This window comes from Dasypus novemcinctus, chromosome 5, assembly GCF_030445035.2.
Source record: "Dasypus novemcinctus isolate mDasNov1 chromosome 5, mDasNov1.1.hap2, whole genome shotgun sequence".
NCBI lineage: Eukaryota > Metazoa > Chordata > Mammalia > Cingulata > Dasypodidae > Dasypus > Dasypus novemcinctus.
Window position 1 is genome coordinate 118128084 of NC_080677.1, and position 18325 is coordinate 118146408.

At 39.0% G+C, this 18325-nt stretch overlaps 1 protein-coding gene and 1 non-coding gene across 3 annotated transcripts in view; both read right to left on the minus strand.

Moving 5' to 3' along the window:
• SVOPL (SVOP like) overlaps window positions 1-18325 on the minus strand; it is a 150067-nt gene that overhangs the window by 18340 nt on the left and 113402 nt on the right. The window lies entirely within an intron of this gene.
• Window positions 5479-5612, minus strand: LOC111765029 (small nucleolar RNA SNORA70). The gene has a single exon (XR_002797494.1). It is a non-coding gene; the product is annotated as a small nucleolar RNA SNORA70 (small nucleolar RNA).

Consider the following 18325-nt stretch of genomic DNA (forward strand, 5'->3'; position numbering starts at 1 on the left):
GCTCCCCTGTGCGGGGGACACCCCTGCGTGGCAGGGCACTCCTTGTGCGCATCAGCACTGCGCATGGGCCAGCTCCACACGGGTCAAGGAGGCCCGGGATTTGAACGGCAGACCTCCCATGTGATAAACGGTCGCCCTAACCACTGGGCCAAGTCCACCACCAAATAATGTTTTTATAATATGTTATTTTACTGTGGGAGTGTATCAATTTTTTAAAAAATAAAGAGCCTGACAAGATTCACCACAATTTAAAATACATATAACCTTTGACTTAAGAATTATCTAACAACCTTTTTCTACAAAATTCCGCTCTTTCCTCTGACATTCTTCAGTGTCTCTCCCTTACTTCCTACATGTCTTTGCTCAAATATTGCTCTTTTGTAGCCACCCTTTATAGCGGACCATCCCATCACTATCTCCTTTCTCTGTTTTATATTTTTTCACAGCACTAGTCATCGCGGACATATTATTTAACTGTTTACCTCTCACACATTCCCCCAAGAATGTAATCACAATAAAATCTGGGACCCTGACTGTTTTATACAGTGTCTGGAACATAAAAGGACTCAGTAACTGTGTAAATAATAATTAAAATCATTGCACATTAGCAAAGAGGTATTGTGGCATAATGCTCAATGTTTGTAAGTAGCAGAAAGAAAGAAAATGGAAACAACTTAAATATTCATCCAGAAGGTAATGGTCCTTACATACAATAGAAATCTATGCAGCTACTTCGAAGAATGAGGTTGATCTATATGTATTGACATAAAAAAGAATATAAGTGAGAAAAGGAAGTTTTAATATGCAGATATCTATATGTAGATATATATGCAGATGTGAGTAAACATATATATAGATGTCTATAGATACAGAAATATATTTAGATCGTTATATATGGGTGTATATATAGCAACACATATACATATACAGATAATATATATAACAGTTAATATGCATATTTAAATCTATATAAAATACAGAGAAAGAAGATATATGTAGAGAAAAAATCTGGAAGAATATACTCCAAACTATTAACAGTGGTTATCCCTGGTGATGGAAATCTTGGGAATTTTTTCTTCATTAGTTACACATTTCTATACTGGAAATTTTTACAAATATGTTATTATATTCAGAAAATATCTAAAAATGATTGTAATCTTATTGATATAAGAAATAAGAAAAAATAGACTAAACATATAACAAGAACTTAATAAACTAAGAAGCTAGTACAAAAGAACTAATAAAAAGGAAAGCCTAGATGAATATATCAGAAAACAGTAACAAGTAGACATCACATATTGATCAAAGTGCTGTCCTATTTTAGGAAAAAAATAAAGCTAGTTATATATTAAAGTAAAATCATATAAATACAGGGAATTAAAGAGAAAATATTTTCTAATACAGAGAAAATGAAAAGAACCACAAAAGGATACATTCCAAAGTTTTGCAAATAATTTTAAAATAATAATAAAGCAGGTATTGATTAAAATATTTCCATGGCTATGAGTCTCTAAAAAAAAAAGTCTGGAGGCTGTCAGAAGGATTTCCCTTATGCACAACTGAGCAGAGTCTAAGAGACAGATAAAGTAGATACAATCCCCAGGTATTGGTTCCTTTGAGGGCTAAAGGGACCCACGGGTTCTACGGTCATGGCAGATGGGGTTCACTGCCATGTCAGATGGCCCTTCTATGGAGCTGGTGTTTCTGCATGATGAAACTGAACCCAGAGGGGATCTCTTTTCATAAGACTATCATGCTACTTTACTGGAATTGTAGTTGGTATTGGGGTTTAAGATATATTTAGGGGATTGAATCTTTTTTACTGACAATATGATAGCCAGGCCCTGAGCCTCAACAGACTCCAGCTCCTACAATCTGAATTATTGGACTCACCTCACTCAGCTAAGATGGAGTTGAAGAAGGGCAACCACCACACCATGGAGCCTAGAGTGCCTACAACTGAAAGCAGGAGGATTGCATCCAGTAACCATGTGGAATCTGAGCCTCCTCTTGACATAGAGGTACAGCGGACACAACCAATCCAAGGACCACAGAGAAAAGGTGGCATTGGAGTGGGAAAAGTGGACATGGTGGCTGATGGGTATGGGGAATGGCAGGAAGAGATGAGATGTGGAGGCGCCTTTGGACTTGGAGTTGCCCTGGATGGTGCTTCAGGGGCAATCACTGGACATTGTAAATCCTCCCAGGGCTCACTGTGGGGATGGAATGGGGGAGAGTGTGGGCCATGATGTGGACCAATGACCATGAGGTGCAGAGATACCCAGAGATGTACTTACCAAATGCAATGGATGTGTCATGATGATGGGAGTGAGTGTTGCTGGGGGGGGGGAGGGGTGCGGTGGGGGTGGTGGGGTCGAATGGGACCTCATATTTTTTTTAATGTAATATTTTTACAAAATCAATAAAAAATATATATATATATATTTCCAGACCCCTACTTCAAACTGTATGCAAAAATTGACTCAAAATGAATCAAAGACCTAATTATAAGAGCCAAACCTATAAAACTCCTAGAGGAAAGGTAGGGAAACATCTTCAGGATATTGTGTTAGGCAACAGTTTCTTAGATTTAACACCCAAAGCACAACAACAACAACAAAAAATAGATACATTTTTTCATTAACAAAATCTTTGGAGAGCAGATGTAGCTCAAGTGGTTGAGCACCTGTTTTCCATGTACAAGGTTCTGGGTTCCTGGTACCAATCCCTGGTACCTCCTAAAACTAAAAACTTTTCCATCATGAAAGTAGAATGACAACCTACACAAGGGAGAAAATATTTGACATCACATATCCAATAAAGGTTTATTTATTTATTTATTTAAAGATTTATTTCCCATGTGGTAGGCAGACGCCTTATCCATTGGGCCAAGTCTGCTTCCCCAATAAAGGTTTAATAACCAGAATATATAAGAAATCCTTCAACTCAACAACAAAAAGACAAACAACCCAATTTAAAAATGGGCAAATGATTTGAACAGATATATCTCTAAAGAAGATAAACAAGTAGCCAAAAGCACATGAAAAACTGTTCGACGTCATTAGTCATTAGGTAAATGCAAATCAAAACCATAATGAGATACCATTTCACGCCCCCTAGAATGGCTATTATTGAAAAAAAAAGAGAAAATTACAAGTATTGGAGAAGATGTAGAGAAATAGGAATACTCATTCATGGCTGGTAGCATTGTAAAATAGTGCAACCACTGTAGAAGACAGTTTGGTGGTTCCTTAGAAAGGTTAAATATAGAATTACGATATGACCAGGAATTTCACTTCTAGATATATACCCAAAAGAATTGAAAGCAGGGACTCAAATAGCTATTTGCATACCAATGTCCATAGCGGCATTATTTAGAATTGGCAAAGATTGAAGCAAACCAAATGTTCATCAGCCAATGAACTGATAAATAAAATGTGGCATATATGCACAATGGAATATTATTTAACTGTAAAAAGGAATGAAGTCCTGATACATGCAACAGTATGGATGAGCCTTGAAGACCTCATGTTGAGGATAATAAGCCAGATACAAAAGAGCAAATATTGTATGATCTCACAGATATGAAATAATTAGAATAAGCAAACTGATAGAGTCAGAATCTAAAATATAGGTTACCAGGAGACAGGATTGAGGTACAGAATAGAGAATTAAGTTTAAAATATATAGTTTCTATTTGGGACTATGTTAAAAATTTGGTAATGAATGGTGACAGTAGTACAACATTGTGAAGGTAATTAACGGCACTGAATTATATATTTGAATGTGATTAAAGGGGGAGATTTTAGGTTGTATATATATTTAAAAGATATGTTTTGGGAAGCAGCTGTGGCTCAATCAGCTGGGCTCCCGTCTACCATATGGGAGGCCCTGGGTTCGCATCCCAGGGCCTCCTTGTGAAGGCAGGCTCGCCCACACACCATAGAGTGCCGCTGGCCCACATGTGCCGTGGAGAGCCAACTCAGCAAGGTGACGCAACAGAAAGGGAGACAAGTAAAAAACACAGAAGAGTGTGCAGCAAATGGACACAGAGAGCAGACAAGCAAGCTGCAAGATGGGGGAGGATAAATAAAAATAAATACAGACACACAGAAGAATGCACAGTGAATGGATACAGAGAGTAGACAGCAAGCAAGCCGCAAGGAGGGGGGGAATAAAAAAAAGATATGATTTATGTTTGAATAAATTTTTTTAAAATCCATGGAACTGCACAATACAGTGAACCCTAAATTAAACCATGGACTGCAGTTAATAGCACAATTATAAAAGCATGATTAGGGAGCAGATATGGCTCAAGTTGGGTTTGGTCCCCAGTACCTCCTAAAAACAAAAAACAAAAACAAGCAAACAAATGAAAAAGCCAACTCAGGGAAGCTGATGTGGCTCAGTAGTTCAAGGCCAATTTCCCACATATAAGGTCCTGGGTTCAATCCCCAGCCCGGCTACCGCAAAAAAAAATTTTTGTAATTAAAAAAATATAAAAACATTCTTTTCAGATATCCAAGATGGCAGAGTAGGGAATGGCTGCACTCCTTCTCCAGAAGCTGTGGGAAGACGGGCAGGCTTGCAGACCACAGGAGAAGCCCCGAGGATGTGGGGGCAATCGGAGAGGCCAGCTGGAGAGGGCGGCCCAGCCAGGCACTGAGGGTGAGAGGAGAGCTGTGGCAGTCAGGGCAGTGGAGTAATGCCCAGAGGTGGGCCATGAGGTGATTGACTGCCAGGTATGAGTGGCCAACAACGTGGAGCCTAGCCTGTCCCAGTGGCCTGAGAGAGAGGCCCAGCTGTGTTTTTTGTTTGTTTGCTTGTATGTTTGTTTGTTGTTTTCTTTCAAACTTTCCTCATCCTGAAACATGAAGAGAGGTAGGCCATGGGGTGATTTATTGATGGCATGGACACAGCGGGGAGGAGCCTAGCCAGAAACTTGTGACCTCAGAGGGAAGCCCCCATTTTTTTTCTTTTCCCCATTCTTCTTCTGCCTCAATTTCCCTTTTACTTTTTTTGGTCTCTCTTCATTTTTCTCTTTTTTTTCTTTTCAGATGACCAGGAAGTCATTTATTGGAGGGCACAGGTCAGGTGAAGGCAGTGCTGGCAGAGCCCTGATGAGTGCAGGGCCCGACACTTGTCCAAGGGGCTACCACTGGGGGTGTATTTCACCCCACAGCCATCTGGGATGAGGTGCTCCTCGGCCACCATGTCTTCGAATTCGTTTGCACTGAATTTGGTAAAGCCCCACTTCTTGGAGATGTGGATTTTCTGGTGGCCAGGGAACTTGAGGTTGGCCCTGCACAGGCCTCAACCACATGCTCCTTGTTCTGAAGCTTGGTGCGGATGATGACTTGACCAATGTAGACCCAGGCCACTGTCCCTTGAGGCTTTCCAAAGGCACCTCATGTAATATCCATCTGGAGTCTAGGTTGGGGATGGCATGAGGTCACAAACAGGACCATCAATAGGCAAGGCTTTCTCCAAGTCCCTTAGGGCAATCCGTACAAGCAGCAGGCCGCATACACTACCAAGGAGGCTGCAGAATGCAGCCACTGTACATGGGGACCCCATGGGGAGAGGGGGGCAGTCAGCTTAATTGGCTGGAGTCCCTCTTTTTTCATTTCTTCTATATTTTCCTACATTTTCCTATTTTTTCTGTCTTCTCTTTTTATTTTTCTTCTTAATTTTCTATATTTTTTTCTTTTCTTTTTTTGCTCTTACTTTTTCAGTTAAACACAGGAAATTCTAAAGCTTTAGAATAAGAGAAACCAAGTGTCAAAGAAGGCCCTTAACAGAAAGCCACACAAAAACAAAATCCTAAGGAAGATAGAGAAGCTGACCAACAGAATAAACCCATCATGATAAACAGATGCCTAGATATTAGCAAAAAATTACAAGTCACACTAGAAACAGGAAGCTATGGCCCAGTCAAATGAACAAACTAAAAAGCAGAAGGAGACCCAAAGTGTTAAACAATCCATCAAAGATGTCCCAACAAATATCCTAAATCAACTGAATGAGATAAGGGAAGAAATAAAGAATATTAAGAAGACACTGGGTGAACATACAGAAGAAACTGTAAAGATACATGATAAATAACAGAACTTATGGTAATAAAAGATGCAAAGGAAAAACTTAAAATTCACTAGAATTAAACAGGCAGAGGACTGAATTAGCAAAGTAAAAGATAAGATATCTGTAGTTGCACAGATAGTAGAACAGAAAGACACACAGAGACAAAAACAAGTTTAGAGGGGACCAGGAGGGCCATGGCTAGCTAATGGCAAAGCCAAGGCCCCAAGCTGACACCACAAGCTTTATTTAAAGCAGTTAACTAGGTCTTTGTACTCAGAGCAGGGACCTTCAGGCATGAAGTTCCTTGAGGAGGGTTTTCTTAGAGTTTCTTCTTCTCAAGTCATCAGCTCCTTTCTGCTTACTTGCAGGGACAGACACGGTTGACCACACCCTCACCTCTCTGCGCACATTGATCCTCCCTAGCAATGTGGCTATAGTTGAGCCCTGCACATTATTTCAGGGACCCCTACGAGAAAGAAGTAAAACTTTTGCTATTCATTGATTTATCATCCTATATCTAGAAAGTCCTGAAAAATCTACAACAAAGCTGCTAAAGCTAATAAATAAGTTCAGCAGAGTGGCAGGATACAAGATTAATATGCAAAAATTAGCAGTGTTTCTATACACTAGCAACAAGCCATCTGAGGAGGCAGTTAGGAAAAAAATTCCATTTACAATAGTGACTAAAAGAAACAAATATTTAGGAATAAACTTAACCAAGGTTGTAAAGCACTTGTATTCAGAAAACTACAATGCATTGCTAAAAGAAATAAAAGAAAGCTTAAATAAATGGAAGAACATTCTGTGTTCATGGATTAGAAGACTAAATATCATTAAGATGTCAATTCTACCCAAATTGATATACAGATTCAGTGTGATCCTGATAAAAATTCCAACAGCATTTTCTAAACAAATTGAAAACACAATTATCAAACTTATTTAGAAGGATAAGGGGCCCCAAATAACCAGAAACATCTGAAAAAGAAAGAAAGAAGTTGGAGGACTATCACTTCTAGATTTTAAATCATGTTAACTAGCTACAGTGGTGAAAACAACATAGTACTGGTAGAAAGATTTTTTTAATTTTATAATTTTATTTGATAATCAGTTATTAGTTTTCATCTACATTGACTGTAGGTTTTTGAAAGTGGTGACAGGTACATAGGTAACCAAAGTACAGGGCTTGTTTGGGGAATCTTCATCCTCATTACATTTTCTGGACAACTGTACATGGATGCAATATGGGACATTCCTTATCCATTCGGCACAGACAGCCTTGTTGAGCCTGGTGTTGATGTGCACATCTGGTGCTCCCATCTCATTCGTGGCAAATGTCCAGACCTCTTTGTGGGCCAGAGGGGCATGTTTCTTGAAGCCCACTCTATGGATGCACTTGTGAATGTTGATGGTGTACTCCCTGGTCACCACCTCAATGATGGCAGAACAGCCCTTCTTCTGCTTGCCACCCTTCAGAGCAGGAACCATTCTGCCTTGACCAGGTAGGAAAATAAGATAGACAAATAGACCAATGGAATGGAATTGATGGTTCAGAAACAGACCCTCACATCTAAAATCAATGACCTAACTATACAACTGGAGGCACAAGGATAAGAACAGCAAATTAACCCCAAATCAAGAAGAAGGAAAGAAATAGCAAAGATTAGAACAGAATCAAATGAAATTGAGAATAAAAAAAATAATTGAGAGAATTAACAAAACCAAAAGCTAGGTTTTTTAGAAGATTAGTAAAATTGACAAAACCTTAGTTAGGCTAACAAAGAAAAAAGGAGAAGATGCAAACAAATAAAATCAGAAATGAGAAAGGGCACATCATCACTGGCCCCACAAAATAAAGAGTATCATAAGAGGATACTATGAAAAAGTGTATACTAACAAGTTGGACAACTTAAATGAGATGGATGAATTTCTAGAAACACATGAGCAACCTACACTGACAAAAGAAGAAATAGAAGTTCTGAATAAACCAATCACAAGTAATGACATTGACTCAGTCATCAAAAACCTCCCAACCAAGAAGAGCCCAGGACCAGATAGAATCACAGGTGAATTCTACCAATCATTCCAAAAAGAACTAACACCCAATCCCACTCAAAACTTTTCTAAAAAATCAAATAGGAGGGAGTATTACCTAACTCATTCTATGATGCCAACATTATCATAATACCAAAACCACATAAAGAAACCACAAGAAAATTACAATCTCTCTAGTGAATCTTGATGCAAAACTCCTCAACAAAATATTTGCAAATCAAATCTAACAAGACATTAAATGAATTATACATCATGATCAAGGTATACAAGGATTGTTCAAGATAAAAAATTCAATTACTGTAATACACCACATTAACAAATCAAAGGTGAAAAATCCCATGATCATCTCAGCACAGAAAAGGCATCTGACAAAATACAGCATATTTTCTTGATTAAAAAAAATAATTCAAAAGACAGGAATAGAAGGAAATTTCCTCAACATAATAAACAGCACATATGAAAACCCACAGCAAACATCATAATAGTGAAAGGCTAAAGGTTTTCCCTCTAAGATCTAGAACAAGACAAGGATGCCCACTGTCTCCACTCTTACTCAACAGTGAGTTAGAATTGCTTGCTAGAGCATTTAGGCAATCAATCAATCAATCAATCAATCAATCAAATGCATCCAAATTGGAAAGGAAGAACTAAAATTTTCACTATTTGCAGATGACACGATCCTCTACATAGAAAGAACTGAAAAATCTATAACAAAGGTACTAGAGCAGATAAGTTCAGTAAAGTAGCAGGATATAAGGTCAACACACAAAAAATAAAATGTTTCTTTACACTAATAATGAGCAATCTGGGAAAGGAAATCAAGAAAATAATCCTACTTACAATAGCAAAAAAAGAATCAAATATCTGGGAATAAACTTAAGTAAAGAGCAAAGGACTTGTACAGAAAACTATACAACATTACTAAAAGAAATCAAAGAAGACCTAAATAAATGGAAGGATATTCCATGTTCATGGATGGGAAGACTAAACATCATTAAGATGTCAATTCTATCTAAATTGATTTAGAGTCAAAGCAACCCCAACAAAAATTTCAACAGCATTTTTTACAGAAATGGAAAAACCAATTATAAAATTTGTTTGAAAGGGTAAGGGACTCCAAATAGTCAAAAATATCTTGAAAAAGAAAAACAGTTTGAGGACTCATGCTACCTCACTTTAAAGCATACTTCAAAGCTGCAGTGGTCAAAGCTGCATGGTATTGGCACAAGAATAGACATATTGACCAATGGAACCAAACTGAGAGTTCAGAAATAGACCTGCACATCTACAGCAAACTAATATCCACAAGGCTACCAAGGCATCAACTGGAACAGAAGAGTGTCTTCAACAAAAGGTGCTGGGCTAACTAGATGGCCATGTCCAAAAGAATGAAAGAGTATCCCTATCTCATGCCCTATACAAAAATTAACTCAAGGTGGATCAAAGACCTAAATTAAGAGCCAGGCCCATAAAACTTCCAGAAGATTATGGAAGGAAACATCTGCATGACCTTGAGCTAGATAATGGTTTTATGAACTTTACACTCCAAGTGCAAGCATTGAAAGAAAAAATAGATAAATGGGACCTGCTCAAAATTAAAATCTTTGTGCTTCAGGAGTTTGTCAAGAAAGTGAAAAGGGGAGCCTTCTCAGTGGTATAAAACATTTGGAAACCACCTATCCAAATAAGGGCCTAATATCCAGACTACATAAAGAAATCCTACAACTCAATAATAAAATGACAACCCATTTAAAAAATGGTCAAACAGACACCTGCACACTGACGTTCATAGTGGCATTACTCACAATTACCAAAAGTTGGAAACAACCCAGGTGTCCATCAAAGGATGAATGGAAAAACAAACTGTGGTCTATTCATACAATGGAATATTATGCAGCTGTAAGAAGAAATGAAGTCATAAAGCATATGACAACATGGATGAACCTGGAGGACATTATGTTGAGTGAAGCAAGCCAGACAGAAAAGGACTAATACCATATGATTGCATTACAATGAACCAAATATATTGTGTAACATATTGTATGATTCAAAAAAATTTCATGTGTCCAGCACATCTGAGAAATGTATGTTTTTTATTCAACTGTGTTTTCTTTTTATTTTTTAATTGTTTGTATTTTCAATTATTAAATGTACAAAATAAAGTTTAAAAAAATGGTCAAGAGACTTGAAAATATGGAGGACTAAAAACACATGAAAAGATGCTAAACATCATTAGCTATTAGGGAAATGGAAATCAAAACTACAATGTGATATCATTTCACACCTACTTAACTGGAATAGAAAACTACAAGTGTTTGAGAAGTAGCAGAGAAATAGGAACACTCATTCACTGCTGGTGGGAATACAGAATGGTGCAGCCACTGTGGAAGACATTTTGGCAGTTCCTTAGGAAGCCAAGTATAGAACTGCCATATTATACAGCAACCCCACTCCTAGGTATATACCCAGTAGAATTGAAAGCAGGGACACAAACAGATATATGCACAATACTGTTCATAGCACCATTATTCATGTTTGCCAAACGAAGGAAGCATCCCAGGTATCCCTCAACAGGTGAATAGATAAATGAAATGTGGTATATACAGATAATGGAATATTATTCAACTCTAAGGAATGAAGTTTGACCTATGTGACAACATGGATGAACCTTGAGAACCTTATGTTGAGCAAAATAAGCCAGACACAAAAGGAAAAATATTGCATGATCTCACTGATATGAACTAAGGGTAGTTAGCAGACTCATGGAGCCTAGAAGACAGGCTGCTAGAAGATAGGAGGGGAGTAGAGATTGGTGAACCAATGCTTAGGCCATAGAGAATTTATAATTTGGTTTATTGTAATGGTTTGGGAATGGACAGAGGTGATGATGGCACAGCAATGTGAGTGTAATTAATAGTGCTGAAGTATGAGTGTGAATGTGGTTGAAAGGGGAAGTTTTGGCTCATCCATGAGGCTAGAAGGAAAACTAGAGAATAAAATTGGAGACTGTATAATTCACTTATGTCTGGAGTGACCAAAGATTGTAATTAAGAATATAAATATAAGAGTGTTCTTTCGGGACCTATAAAAAAGTTACATCACTAGTGCAGGCATTGATTATGGGGTGATATATGGGGGAAAATTCACCTAAAACATACTTCTATGGGATATGAATGGGTTCATGTTGTTGTAGTTACATTTTCTCAATAGATAGAGACTCACAGAGAAGCTAACCAAATATTAAACATCCATCCTGGGGAAGTTCTGCTACTTTCTCAAATAGCCAAAATCTCTGGAATATATGTCTTGCCTAAGAAAAGAAAACAGTCCTATATGCCAAGTTCTCAATCTTAATATTTGTACGTCTGAACCTTATTCCTGTAAAAATGAACTTAGCCTAATTATAATTAATGACTAAGAGTTTCCTCCTGAAAACCATATTGTTACTCAAATGTGGTCCCTCTCTAAGCCAAACTCTGCAAATAAACTCTCTCCCCTCACCCTGCTGTGGGTCACAACTCCTGGGAATGAGCCTCCCTGGCACTGAGGGGATTATTACCAAGCACTAATCAGCGATGCATTTGGCAAAAGACCTTGACCAAAAGGGGGAAACATTAAATAAGAGAGTTTTTATGGCTAAGAGATCTCAGAATGAGTTGGGAGATCATTCCGGAGGTTACATTAATGAAGGATTCAGACAGACTTTACCTACTGCTGCAATAAACAAAGCCTCAAACAAGTGCCCCGAGGGCTCTAGGAACATCTTGACACCAGAGGCAAGGCATACAGCCTAATGAAATTGACTTCCCTTAGGCTGGGAATATGATAATCTATCTCCCCAATGTAACATAGTTATACTCATTTATAATTCCCCTAATCATGATTCTTCTACTTATACTTAAACTTATAATTTTCAATGTACCTTTTAAGTATATTTCTCAGAGACTTAAATCTTTGGACTTTTCAAATGCCAGTTGAACTCAGAATCCCAGCAGAGTAGGCAACAACTCCCTTTGTCCAGTTCTTTGGGCTTGCCCTGGATGACCAACAAAATGATCATGATGGACAGGTCCCATTCAAAAAACAGGGAGTGTTTGCAGCTGCAAACAGGAAAATTCCTTATATCTGCACCATGGTATCTGGGTTTCCTCTCAGCTTGGGCCTGTCAGTGCAGACATCATCCCAGGTCCTCGGAACTGGGGAATGAATGATTATTGGGGGGGCGGGGAGGGGGTGGACACAGACCAAAGTGTATTAGTTTTTATCATGATTTGTTATCATGTGATGACAGAAGAACTTGTAATACTGATATAAAGATAGTGGTTGCCAGGGGTTCAGAAGGAAGGGAATGAATGGGTGGAACAGGGCATCTTTGGGGCAGTGAGAGTCTTCTGTATAATACTGCAATGATGGACAAATGCTAATGTGACATTAAGCATTTGTCAAGGCCTATGGATCTCTACAGCACAAAGTGTAAACCATAATGTAAACTACAGACTTAGTACAATGCTTCAATATTGGCTCATCAGTTGTAACAAATGTACTACATTAATCTAATATGTTAATAATTAATAAATAGGGGAAACTATGTGTGAGGGTATGTGGGGGCGAGGGCTATATGGGAATTCCCTATACTTTTGGTGTAATTTTTCTGTAAATGTACATCTAAAGCTTCTCTAAAACTAAAGTTAAAAGAAAAACAACTTAGAATACCTGACTAAATTTGAGGAATATTGTGAAAGATGGACCCAAATTAATAAACAAGGAGTATTGGGAAACAGATGTGGCTCAAGCAGGTGGGTGCCTGCCTACCACATGGGAGGTCCCAGGTTTGGTTCCCAGTGCCTCCTAAAGAAGATAAGCAAGACGACAAGATGACAAAATGAGATGATGCAATCAAAAATAATCACAAGGAAACACAATGAGAGTCACAAGAAGTAGGAGCAGAATTAGCTGAAGCCATTGGGCACCTTCCTTCCACATGGGAAGTCCCAGGTTTGGTTCCCAATGCCTCCTAAAAAGAAAATGAGGAAAGTGGTTGTGGCTCAATTGAATAAGAGTCCACTTACCATATGGAGTGTCCAGGGTTTGATACCCAGGACCTCCTGACCTGTGTGGTGAGCTGGCCCACAAGCAGTGCTGCCGCGTGCAAGGAGTGCCATGCCACACATGGGTGTTCCGTGCATAGGGGTGTGTGCTCTGCAAGGAGAGCTGCCCTGCGCAACAAAAGCGCAGCCCTAGCCAGGAGTGACACTGCACGCATGGAGAGCTGATGCAGCAAGATGATACAACAAAAAAAGTGACACAGTTTCCCGGTGCCGCATGACAGGAATGCAAGTGAACACAGAAGAACACACAGCAAATGGACACAGAGAGCAGACAACAGAGGGAAAGGGGAGAGAAATAAATTTAAAAAAAAATCTTTAAAAAAATAATATAATGCGCGCACTATGAAGAGATACAGAGAGCAGACAGCGACTGCAAAACAAGGGAGTAGGGAAGAAATAAATAAATAAAATAATTTTTTTAAAAAAGAAATAAACAAGGAAGGTTGTAGTATCAATCTTATGTGGAACATTCCATAAATAAAATATGGAAATTAATTTCTAGAAAGCAAAGTGTAAAAAAAAAAAAAGGCTTTTGTCAATTGTAACACATGTACCACAACAATGCAAGGGTGTTAGTAATAGGGTGATACATGGGAATTCTATATGCACGATTGTTCTGTAAACCCACAACTCTCTAATTTTAAAAAAATCCTGACATTTACTCAAGGCAAGATACAAAAACCAAGAGAAACAAATAATCAGAAAAGAAACTGAAAGTGGCTAAAGAATTGCATCCTCTGGTGCTTCAGAGGTAATCACCGGACATTGTAAATCCTCACAGGGCCTACATGATGGAAAAGAGGAGAGTATGGGCCATGATGTGAACCAATGTATATGAGGTGCAGAGGTGCCCAAAGATGTACTTACCAAATCCAATGGATGTGTCATGATGATGGGAACGAGTGTTGTTGGGGGGGGGGAGAGGGGGAGAGGGGGGGTGGGGGGGTGGGGTTGAATGGGACCTCACATATATATTTTTAATGTAATATTATTACAAAGTCAATAAAAAATAAAAAAATTAAAAAAAAAAAAAAAAGACAGCAGTCACCAGGGGTTCTAAGGGGGGGCAGAGGGAAGAATAGATGTAACACGGGGCATTTTTGGGGGCATTGGAATTGTTCTGCATGATGTTGCAATGACAAATAAAAGCCATTATACATTTAAAAAAAAAAAAAAAAAAAAAAAAAAAGAATTGCATCCTCAAAAATGCCAGGGCTAGCTCCTTCATAGATGAGTTATTTCAAATCATCAAAGAACAGAAACCAAGGAAAGGGGAAGCTTCCTCTTCCTTCTTTAATGAAACCAGGATAACATGGATTCCAGAACCTAACAAAGATGAAACACATTCATATATACATAAAACAACTGCCAGCTCATGTATGAGTTTGGATTTTAAAAATATAAATAAAATACAGGCAAATAAAACTCAGTGATTCATTGAAAGAATAAAACACAATGACTAAGGGGAATGGATATGGCTTTAGCCGTTGGGCACTCCCCTCTCATGTGGGAGGTCCCGGGTTCAGTTCCCATTGCCTCATGGAGAAAGTGAGCAAACAATGAGCAAACGGGAGGGGGAGGGGGAGGATAAATAAAGAAAAATGAAAGTAAATAACAAAAAAACCCCACAATGGCTAAGCATGGGTCTTTCAGGTGTCACACCTGCACATCATCTACAGGCCCTCCTGGCCTACTCTTCTCCCTCTCCTATTTTTCCTTGTACAAGTTTTCAAAAATATCTCTTGCATGTGTGATTCCATGTTGGCATGTGCTGCTCAGAGGACACAAACTTAACCATAAGGTTTTTAAGCAAGGTCATTGAGAACAAAATATAGAAAATAACTTAGTTTTTTAAATAAAAAAAAAAAAACTAGTTAGATTAAGCTATGGACTAGATAGCAGTCATATTATGACAATGTTCTTTCACTATTTGTAACAAATGTGTCACAACAATGCAAGGTGTTGGTGGTGGGGTGATGTATGTGAATCCTGTGTGAAATGCATGATTGTTTAGTTAACTCACAACTTCTCAAATAAAAAAAATAACCAATTAAAAGAATCATTCATAAAACGTTTTGTATTCCCTGCACTGCAGTAGGTCCTAGCAAAATACAGATACACATCTGCCTTCATGGGGCATAAAGTCTGTTGGAAAAGATAGCTCTTTAAATAGCCCTGCAAATAAACAGATAATTACAATCTGACAAGTGATATGAAGGAAAATTTCAAGGTACCATAAGAACTTACAGCAGGGAGGCCAAATTTAGTTAAGGAGTCAGGGAAGGAGTTTCCTAAGGGGGTAATGAATCAAAGAGAACTGGAGGTAGGGAAGTGGTGGGAGGAGAGATTCCCAGGCCGAGGAAATAGCAAATGAGAAACCCCCAAGGAGGAAATAACTGTGATACTACAAGAACCAAATTCAACGATTTAGTAAATAGGAGAAAAGAGTACAAGATGGGAACCTGATTTGTAAAGCCTTATAAGCCTTGTTGAAGATTTTGGTCTTTATCAATGAGGGAGGGGAAAATAACAAGGGTTACAAGTGGAAGAATAATATGAGATCTACATGGGTGCAGCAAGGAAGATGAATTGAAGAGGACTAGAAGTACACAGAAAGAAACCGGTAGGAGGCTCGTTAGCAGTCCAGTGAAAGGTGAAGGTAGCTAGAATCAGAGTGGTGGTGGTGCTGGAAATGGAGACAGGTGAATGCTTCAAGATCTATTAAGTTAAATCTCCATGGTTTGGCAATTGAATATGAACATGAGAGAAAAAAAAAAGAAGGATGACTTCCAGATTGGAGAGTGGTGCCATTCACTGAAGGAAAGTGTGGAAGAGGAGTAGGTTTGTGGAGGAATGTCATGAGTTTAATTTTGGACATGCTGAATGTAAGATGTTTCTGAGACACTGTGGTAGTTTGAGATTATTTTATGAATCCTCAAAAAGGAAAATTATGTTTGCAAACCAATCTATTCCTCTGGGTGTGATATATTTTGATTGCATTAAATTTTGTCAAAAAAAATAATCCAGTCTAGGGTCCTTTGATTAGATTACTTGATAAGCTCGCATTAGGGTTTTTTGATTGGACTCAGGCTGAGTCCCCACCCCCTTACCCGGTCTGATATAAACAGACTCACACAGACAGAAAGAGAAAAAAGGGAGCCAGCATATTCATTTCAGTAACGTTAGAGAGAGGATTGCTGAAGCACGAAGCCCAGAGAGGCTGGGCCCACGGGTCACTCAAGAGACGACCAGCCCTACTATATACCGGATAGCTTACAGCTGAACATGGGAAGAGAGTGGAACAGCTAAGACTGACATAGGAGACCCCAAAACAGACAAGCCCTATGATTGGTTGCTCAAAGCTGAGCTCCAAGAGATTCTAGAAGGGAAAGCAGAGACCACTGCAGTGATTGGCAGCCATCTTGTTTCACCATGTGGCTACAATGCCAGGACCAAAAGTAGCTGACTTTGGTAAGAAAGCACCTCTTCTGGTGCCTTGAGTTGGGCTTTTCATGGCCTTGGAACTGTGAGTTTTTACCCCAAATAAATATTCTTTATAAAAGCCAACACATTTCTGGTACTTTGTATCAGCACCCGTGTGGCAAACTGAAACAGACATTTAAATGGAAATGTTGAGAGGTGATAGATATGAATCTGGAACTCAAAAGAAAGGCCCATGCTAGAGAAATAAACTTGGAAGTCATAAGCATATAGTTGGTAATTAAAATTTAAAGATTGAATGAAATTGCCTATGTGGAGAGTAGATTAAAAAGAAGGTCTAATACTGAGCAACAAGGACCAATTAAAGAAAGAGAAGAGGGGCAAGTGGACTTGGCCCAGTGGATACAGCATCCACCTACCACATGGGAGGTCCACGGTTCAAACTCAGGGCCTTCTTGACCTGTGTGGAGCTGGCCCATGCTCAGTGCTAATGCGCGCAAGGAGTGCCGTGCCATGCAGGGGTGCCCCCCACTAGGGGAGCCCCATGCACAAGGAATGTGCCCCATAAGGAGTGCCGCCCAGCACAAAATAAAGTGCAGCCTGCCCAAGAATGGTGCCACACATATGGAGAGCTGACACAACAAGATGATGCAACAAAAAAACCACAGAACTGATAATATGACACCCAGGCCCAGAGCCTCAACAGACTTCAGCTCCTACACTTTGACTTATTGGACTTACTCCACTCAGCTAACATGGAGTTGAAGAAGGTCAACCACCACAACATGAAGCCTAGAGTGTCTACAACTAGAAGCGGGAAGAGTGCATCCAGTACCCATGTGGAATCTAAGCCCTCACTTGACATAGGTGTGCAATGGACACAACCAATCCAATGTCCACAGAGAAAATGTGGAATGGGTGTGGGAACGGTAGCCATGGGGGCTGCTGGGTGTGGGGAACGGGAGGAAGAGATGAGATGTGGAGGTGTTTTCGGGACGTGGAGTTGTCCTGGATAGTGCTTCACGGACAATTACGGGACACTGTAGATCCCCCCAGGGCCCACTGGATGGAACGTGAGAGAGTCTGGGCTATGATGTGGACCATTGACTATGGGGTGCAGTGATGCTCAGAGATGAACTTACCAGGTGCAATGGATGTATCACGATGATGGGAGAGAGTGTTGCTGTGGGGGGAGTGGGGGGCGGGGGCGGTGGGGTTGAATGGGACCTCATATATATTTTTTAATGTAATTAAAAAATAATAATAATAAATAAATATTAAAAAAAAAGAAAAAAAAGAAAAAAAAATAATAATAATAGGGTGGGTTGGGGAAAAAACACACCAAATGTAAGAACTATGATTAGTAGTAAGATTTTGACAGTGTTCTTTCATAGTTTGCAACAAATGTCTCATTACAATATAAGTGTTGGTGGAGGGTTGATATATGCGACCCCTGTATGACGTTATGCATGTTTGCCTTGTAAGTTCACAACTTTTATTATACACTTAATTGTTTGTGTATATTCATATATAAATGATTTAGAGATAATAATAATTGGATTAGTTAGGGGAAAAATTGTTTAGTAGTAATATTTTGACAATGTTCTTTAATCAGTTAAAAAGTTTTAAAAACAATGCAAATT